Source organism: Rhinoderma darwinii, chromosome 7, assembly GCF_050947455.1.
Source record: "Rhinoderma darwinii isolate aRhiDar2 chromosome 7, aRhiDar2.hap1, whole genome shotgun sequence".
NCBI classification, from domain to species: Eukaryota; Metazoa; Chordata; class Amphibia; order Anura; family Rhinodermatidae; genus Rhinoderma; species Rhinoderma darwinii.
Genome location: NC_134693.1, coordinates 91,157,686 through 91,166,052, shown reverse-complemented (window position 1 = coordinate 91,166,052; position 8,367 = coordinate 91,157,686).

The window sequence follows — 8,367 nt, the reverse complement described above, 5'->3', positions numbered from 1 at the left end:
TTTTTCATGCACTTTTTATCCGTTTTTCATGCGTTTTTCGTGCGTTTTTCATGCACTTTTTATCCGTTTTTCGTGCGTTTTTCGTGCGTTTTTCATGCACTTTTTATCCGTTTTTCATGCGTTTTTAGTGCGTTTTTCATACACTTTTTATCCGTTTTTCATGCGTTTTTCGTGCGTTTTTCGTGCGCTTTTTATCCGTTTTTCATGCGTTTTTCGTGCGTTTTTCATGCACTTTTTATCCGTTTTTCGTGCGTTTTTCGTGCGTTTTTCGTGCGTTTTTCGTGCGTTTTTCGTGCGCTTTTTATCCGTTTTTCATGCGTTTTTCGTGCGTTTTTCATGCACTTTTTATCCGTTTTTCATGCGTTTTTAGTGCGTTTTTCATACACTTTTTATCCGTTTTTCATGCGTTTTTCGTGCGTTTTTCGTGCGCTTTTTATCCGTTTTTCATGCGTTTTTCGTGCGTTTTTCATGCCCTTTTTATCCGTTTTTCATGCGTTTTTCATGTGTTTTTCATGCCCTTTTTATCCGTTTGTCATGCGTTTTTCATGTGTTTTTCATGCACTTTTTATCCGTTTTTCATGCGTTTTTAGTGCGTTTTTCATACACTTTTTATCCGTTTTTCATGCGTTTTTCGTGCGTTTTTCATGCACTTTTTATCCGTTTTTCGTGCGTTTTTCGTGCGTTTTTCGTGCGTTTTTAGTGCGTTTTTCGTGCGCTTTTTATCCGTTTTTCATGCGTTTTTCATGTGTTTTTCATGCCCTTTTTATCCGTTTTTCATGCGTTTTTCGTGCGTTTTTCGTGCGCTTTTTATCCGTTTTTCATGCGTTTTTCGTGCGTTTTTCGTGCGTTTTTCGTGCGCTTTTTATCCGTTTTTCATGCGTTTTACATGTGTTTTTCATGCCCTTTTTATCCGTTTTTCATGCGTTTTTAGTGCGTTTTTCGTGCGCTTTTTATCCGTTTTTCATGCGTTTTTCGTGCGTTTTTCATGCACTTTTTATCCGTTTTTCATGCGTTTTTCGTGCGTTTTTCGTGCGTTTTTCATGCACTTTTTATCCGTTTTTCATGCGTTTTTCGTGCGTTTTCCATGCACTTTTTATCCGTTTTTCATGCGTTTTTCTTGCGTTTTTCATGCACTTTTTATCCGTTTTTCGTGCGTTTTTCGTGCGTTTTTCGTGCGTTTTTTCGTGCGTTTTTCGTGCGTTTTTCATGCACCTTTTATCCGTTTTTCGTGCGTTTTTCATGCGTTTTTCGTGCGTTTTTAATCCGTTTTTCATGCGTTTTTCGTGCGTTTTTTTTGCGCTTTTTATCCGTTTTTCATGCGTTTTTCATGCACTTTTTATCCGTTTTTCATGCGTTTTTCGTGCGTTTTTCGTGCGTTTTTCGTGCGTTTTTCGTGCGCTTTTTATCAGTTTTTCATGCGTTTTTCGTGCGTTTTTCATGCACTTTTTATCCGTTTTTCATGCGTTTTTCGTGCGTTTTTCATGCAGTTTTTATCTGTTTTTCGTGCGTTTTTCGTGCGTTTTTCGTGCGTTTTTCGTGCGCTTTTTATCCGTTTCTCATGCGTTTTTCGTGCGTTTTTCATGCACTTTTTATCCGTTTTTCGTGCGTTTTTCGTGCGTTTTTCGTGCGTTTTTCATGCACTTTTTATCCGTTTTTCATGCGTTTTTCGTGCGTTTTTCATGCACTTTTTATCCGTTTTTCGTGCGTTTTTCTTGCGTTTTTCATGCACTTTTTATCCGTTTTTCACGCGTTTTTTGTGCGTTTTCCATGCACTTTTTATCCGTTTTTCATGCGTTTTTCGTGCGTTTTTCATGCACTTTTTATCCGTTTTTCACGCGTTTTTTGTGCGTTTTCCATGCACTTTTTATCCGTTTTTCATGCGTTTTTCGTGCGTTTTTCATGCACTTTTTATCCGTTTTTCATGCGTTTTTCGTGCGTTTTTCATGCACTTTTTATCCGTTTTTCATGCATTTTTCATGCGTTTTTAATCCATTTTTCATGCGTTTTTCGTGCGTTTTTTTGCGCCTTTTTATCCGTTTTTCATGCACTTTTTATCCGTTTTTCATGCGTTTTTCATGCACTTTTTATCCGTTTTTCATGCGTTTTTCGTGCGTTTTTCGTGCGTTTTTCGTGCGTTTTTCGTGCGTTTTTCATGCACTTTTTATCCGTTTTTCATGCGTTTTTTATCCGTTTTTCATGCGTTTTTCGTGCGTTTTTCATGCACTTTTTATCCGTTTTTCATGCGTTTTTCGTGCGTTTTTCATGCACTTTTATCCGTTTTTCATGCTTTTTTCGTGCGTTTTCCATGCACTTTTTATCCGTTTTTCGTGCTTTTTTCGTGCGTTTTTCATGCGTTTTTCGTGCGTTATTCGTGCGCTTTTTATCAGTTTTTCATGCGTTTTTCGTGCGTTTTTCATGCACTTTTTATCCGTTTTTCGTGCGTTTTTCGTGCGTTTTTCGTGCGTTTTTCGTGCGCTTTTTATCCGTTTTTCATGCGTTTTTCGTGCGTTTTTCATGCACTTTTTATCCGTTTTTCGTGCGTTTTTCGTGCGTTTTTCGTGCGTTTTTCATGCGCTTTTTATCCGTTTTTCATGCGTTTTTCGTGCGTTTTTCATGCCCTTTTTATCCGTTTTTCATGCGTTTTTAGTGCGTTTTTCATACACTTTTTATCCGTTTTTCATGCGTTTTTCGTGCGTTTTTCGTGCGCTTTTTATCCGTTTTTCATGCGTTTTTCGTGCGTTTTTCATGCCCTTTTTATCCGTTTTTCATGCGTTTTTCATGTGTTTTTCATGCACTTTTTATCCGTTTTTCATGCGTTTTTAGTGCGTTTTTCATGCACTTTTTATCCGTTTTTCATGCGTTTTTCGTGCGTTTTTCGTGCGTTTTTCATGCACTTTTTATCCGTTTTTCATGCGTTTTTCGTGCGTTTTCCATGCACTTTTTATCCGTTTTTCATGCGTTTTTCGTGCGTTTTTCATGCACTTTTTATCCGTTTTTCATGCGTTTTTAGTGCGTTTTTCATACACTTTTTATCCGTTTTTCATGCGTTTTTCGTGCGTTTTTCGTGCGCTTTTTATCCGTTTTTCATGCGTTTTTCGTGCGTTTTCCATGCACTTTTTATCCGTTTTTCATGCGTTTTTCTTGCGTTTTTCATGCACTTTTTATCCGTTTTTCGTGCGTTTTTCGTGCGTTTTTCATGCACCTTTTATCCGTTTTTCGTGCGTTTTTCGTGCGTTTTTAGTGCGTTTTTCGTGCGTTTTCCATGCACTTTTTATCCGTTTTTCATGCGTTTTTCGTGCGTTTTTAATCCGTTTTTCATGCGTTTTTCGTGCGTTTTTTTTGCGCTTTTTATCCGTTTTTCATGCGTTTTTCATGCACTTTTTATCCGTTTTTCATGCGTTTTTCGTGCGTTTTCCGTGCGTTTTTCGTGCGTTTTTCGTGCGCTTTTTATCAGTTTTTCATGCGTTTTTCGTGCGTTTTTCATGCACTTTTTATCCGTTTTTCATGCGTTTTTCGTGCGTTTTTCATGCAGTTTTTATCTGTTTTTCGTGCGTTTTTCGTGCGTTTTTCGTGCGTTTTTCGTGCGTTTTTCGTGTGCTTTTTATCCGTTTTTCATGCGTTTTTCGTACGTTTTTCATGCGTTTTTTATCCGTTTTTCATGCGTTTTTCGTGCGTTTTTCATGCACTTTTTATCCGTTTTTCATGCGTTTTTCGTGCGTTTTTCATGCACTTTTTATCCGTTTTTCATGCGTTTTTCGTGCGTTTTTCGTGCGCTTTTTATCCGTTTTTCGTGCGTTTTTCGTGCGTTTTTCGTGCGTTTTTCGTGCGTTTTTCGTGCGTTTTTCATGCACTTTTTATCCGTTTTTCATGCGTTTTTCGTGCGTTTTTCATGCACTTTTTATCCGTTTTTCGTGCGTTTTTCGTGCGTTTTTCATGCGTTTTTCGTGTGTTTTTCGTGCGTTTTTCGTGCGCTTTTATTCGTTTTTCATGCGTTTTTCGTGCGTTTTTCATGCGTTTTTTATCCGTTTTTCATGCGTTTTTCGTGCGTTTTTCATGCACTTTTTATCCGTTTTTCATGCGTTTTTCGTGCGTTTTTCATGCACTTTTTATCCGTTTTTCACGCGTTTTTTGTGCATTTTCCATGCACTTTTTATCCGTTTTTCATGCGTTTTTCGTGCGTTTTTCATGCACTTTTTATCCGTTTTTCATGCGTTTTTCGTGCGTTTTTCATGCACTTTTTATCCGTTTTTCATGCGTTTTTCATGCGTTTTTAATCCATTTTTCATGCGTTTTTCGTGCGTTTTTTTTGCGCCTTTTTATCCGTTTTTCATGCACTTTTTATCCGTTTTTCATGCGTTTTTCATGCACTTTTTATCCGTTTTTCATGCGTTTTTCGTGCGTTTTTCGTGCGTTTTTCATGCACTTTTTATCCGTTTTTCATGCGTTTTTTATCCGTTTTTCATGCGTTTTTCGTGCGTTTTTCATGCACTTTTTATCCGTTTTTCATGCGTTTTTCTTGCGTTTTTCATGCACTTTTTATCCGTTTTTCGTGCTTTTTTCGTGCGTTTTTCATGCGTTTTTCGTGCGTTTTTCGTGCGCTTTTTATCAGTTTTTCATGCGTTTTTCGTGCGTTTTTCATGCGTTTTTTGGTGCGTTTTTCGTGCGTTTTTCATGCACTTTTTATCCGTTTTTCATGCGTTTTTCGTGCGTTTTTCATGCACTTTTTATCCGTTTTTCATGCGTTTTTCATGCGTTTTTAATCCATTTTTCATGCGTTTTTCGTGCGTTTTTTTTGCGCCTTTTTATCCGTTTTTCATGCACTTTTTATCCGTTTTTCATGCGTTTTTCATGCACTTTTTATCCGTTTTTCATGCGTTTTTCGTGCGTTTTTCGTGCGTTTTTCGTGCGTTTTTCATGCACTTTTTATCCGTTTTTCATGCGTTTTTTATCCGTTTTTCATGCGTTTTTCGTGCGTTTTTCATGCACTTTTTATCCGTTTTTCATGCGTTTTTCTTGCGTTTTTCATGCACTTTTTATCCGTTTTTCGTGCTTTTTTCGTGCGTTTTTCATGCGTTTTTCGTGCGTTTTTCGTGCGCTTTTTATCAGTTTTTCATGCGTTTTTCGTGCGTTTTTCATGCACTTTTTATCCGTTTTTCGTGCGTTTTTCGTGCGTTTTTCATGCGTTTTTCGTGCGTTTTTCGTGCGTTTTTCGTGCGCTTTTTATCAGTTTTTCATGCGTTTTTCGTGCGTTTTTCATGCACTTTTTATCCGTTTTTCGTGCGTTTTTCATGCGTTTTTCGTGCGTTTTTCGTGCGCTTTTTATCCGTTTTTCATGCGTTTTTCGTGCGTTTTTCATGCACTTTTTATCCGTTTTTCGTGCGTTTTTCGTGCGTTTTTCGTGCGTTTTTCGTGCTTTTTTCGTGCGCTTTTTATCCGTTTTTCATGCGTTTTTCGTGCGTTTTTCATGCACTTTTTATCCGTTTTTCATGCGTTTTTAGTGCGTTTTTCATACACTTTTTATCCGTTTTTCATGCGTTTTTCGTGCGTTTTTCGTGCGCTTTTTATCCGTTTTTCATGCGTTTTTCGTGCGTTTTTCATGCCCTTTTTATCCGTTTTTCATGCGTTTTTCATGTGTTTTTCATGCCCTTTTTATCCGTTTGTCATGCGTTTTTCATGTGTTTTTCATGCACTTTTTATCCGTTTTTCATGCGTTTTTAGTGCGTTTTTCATACACTTTTTATCCGTTTTTCATGCGTTTTTCGTGCGTTTTTCATGCACTTTTTATCCGTTTTTCGTGCGTTTTTCGTGCGTTTTTCGTGCGTTTTTCGTGCGTTTTTCGTGCGCTTTTTATCCGTTTTTCATGCGTTTTTCATGTGTTTTTCATGCCCTTTTTATCCGTTTTTCATGCGTTTTTAGTGCGTTTTTCGTGCGCTTTTTATCCGTTTTTCATGCGTTTTTCGTGCGTTTTTCATGCACTTTTTATCCGTTTTTCATGCGTTTTTCGTGCGTTTTTCGTGCGTTTTTCATGCACTTTTTATCCGTTTTTCATGCGTTTTTCGTGCGTTTTCCATGCACTTTTTATCCGTTTTTCATGCGTTTTTCTTGCGTTTTTCATGCACTTTTTATCCGTTTTTCGTGCGTTTTTCGTGCGTTTTTCATGCACTTTTCATCCGTTTTTCGTGCGTTTTTCGTGCGTTTTTAGTGCGTTTTTCGTGCGTTTTTCATGCACTTTTTATCCGTTTTTCGTGCTTTTTTCGTGCGTTTTTCATGCGTTTTTCGTGCGTTTTTCGTGCGCTTTTTATCAGTTTTTCATGCGTTTTTCGTGCGTTTTTCATGCACTTTTTATCCGTTTTTCATGCGTTTTTCTTGCGTTTTTCATGCACTTTTTATCCGTTTTTCGTGCGTTTTTCGTGCGTTTTTCATGCGTTTTTCGTGCGTTTTTCGTGCGTTTTTCGTGCGCTTTTTATCAGTTTTTCATGCGTTTTTCGTGCGTTTTTCATGCACTTTTTATCCGTTTTTCGTGCGTTTTTCATGCGTTTTTCGTGCGTTTTTCGTGCGCTTTTTATCCGTTTTTCATGCGTTTTTCGTGCGTTTTTCATGCACTTTTTATCCGTTTTTCGTGCGTTTTTCGTGCGCTTTTTATCCGTTTTTCATGCGTTTTTCGTGCGTTTTTTCGTGCGTTTTTCGTGCGCTTTTTATCCGTTTTTCATGCGTTTTTCATGTGTTTTTCATGCCCTTTTTATCCGTTTTTCATGCGTTTTTAGTGCGTTTTTCGTGCGCTTTTTATCCGTTTTTCATGCGTTTTTCGTGCGTTTTTCATGCGTTTTTCGTGCGTTTTTCGTGCGTTTTTCGTGCGTTTTTCGTGCGTTTTTCGTGCGTTTTTCGTGCGTTTTTCATGCACTTTTCATCCGTTTTTCGTGCGTTTTTCGTGCGTTTTTCATGCACCTTTTATCCGTTTTTCGTGCGTTTTTCGTGCGTTTTTAGTGCGTTTTTCGTGCGTTTTCCATGCACTTTTTATCCGTTTTTCATGCGTTTTTCGTGCGTTTTTAATCCGTTTTTCATGCGTTTTTCGTGCGTTTTTTTTGCGCTTTTTATCCGTTTTTCATGCGTTTTTCATGCACTTTTTATCCGTTTTTCATGCGTTTTTCGTGCGTTTTTCGTGCGTTTTTCGTGCATTTTTCGTGCGCTTTTTATCAGTTTTTCATGCGTTTTTCGTGCGTTTTTCATGCACTTTTTATCCGTTTTTCATGCGTTTTTCGTGCGTTTTTCATGCAGTTTTTATCTGTTTTTCGTGCGTTTTTCGTGCGTTTTTCGTGCGTTTTTCGTGTGCTTTTTATCCGTTTTTCATGCGTTTTTCGTGCGTTTTTCATGCGTTTTTTATCCGTTTTTCATGCGTTTTTCGTGCGTTTTTCATGCACTTTTTATCCGTTTTTCATGCGTTTTTCGTGCGTTTTTCATGCACTTTTTATCCGTTTTTCATGCGTTTTTCGTGCGTTTTTCGTGCGCTTTTTATCCGTTTCTCATGCGTTTTTCGTGCGTTTTTCATGCACTTTTTATCCGTTTTTCGTGCGTTTTTCGTGCGTTTTTTGTGCGTTTTTCATGCACTTTTTATCCGTTTTTCATGCGTTTTTCGTGCGTTTTTCATGCACTTTTTATCCGTTTTTCGTGCGTTTTTCGTGCGTTTTTCATGCACTTTTTATCCGTTTTTCATGCGTTTTTAGTACGTTTTTCATACACTTTTTATCCGTTTTTCATGCGTTTTTCGTGCGTTTTTCGTGCGCTTTTTATCCGTTTTTCATGCGTTTTTCGTGCGTTTTTCATGCACTTTTTATCCGTTTTTCGTGCGTTTTTCGTGCGTTTTTCGTGCGTTTTTCGTGCGTTTTTCGTGCGCTTTTTATCCGTTTTTCATGCGTTTTTCGTGCGTTTTTCATACACTTTTTATCCGTTTTTCATGCGTTTTTCGTGCGTTTTTCGTGCGCTTTTTATCCGTTTTTCATGCGTTTTTCGTGCGTTTTTAATGCCCTTTTTATCCGTTTTTCATGCGTTTTTCATGTGTTTTTCATGCCCTTTTTATCCGTTTGTCATGCGTTTTTCATGTGTTTTTCATGCACTTTTTATCCGTTTTTCATGCGTTTTTAGTGCGTTTTTCATACACTTTTTATCCGTTTTTCATGCGTTTTTCGTGCGTTTTTCATGCACTTTTTATCCGTTTTTCGTGCGTTTTTCGTGCGTTTTTCGTGCGTTTTTAGTGCGTTTTTCGTGCGCTTTTTATCCGTTTTTCATGCGTTTTTCATGTGTTTTTCATGCCCTTTTTATCCGTTTTTCATGCGTTTTTCGTGCGTTTTTCGTGCGCTTTTTATCCGTTTT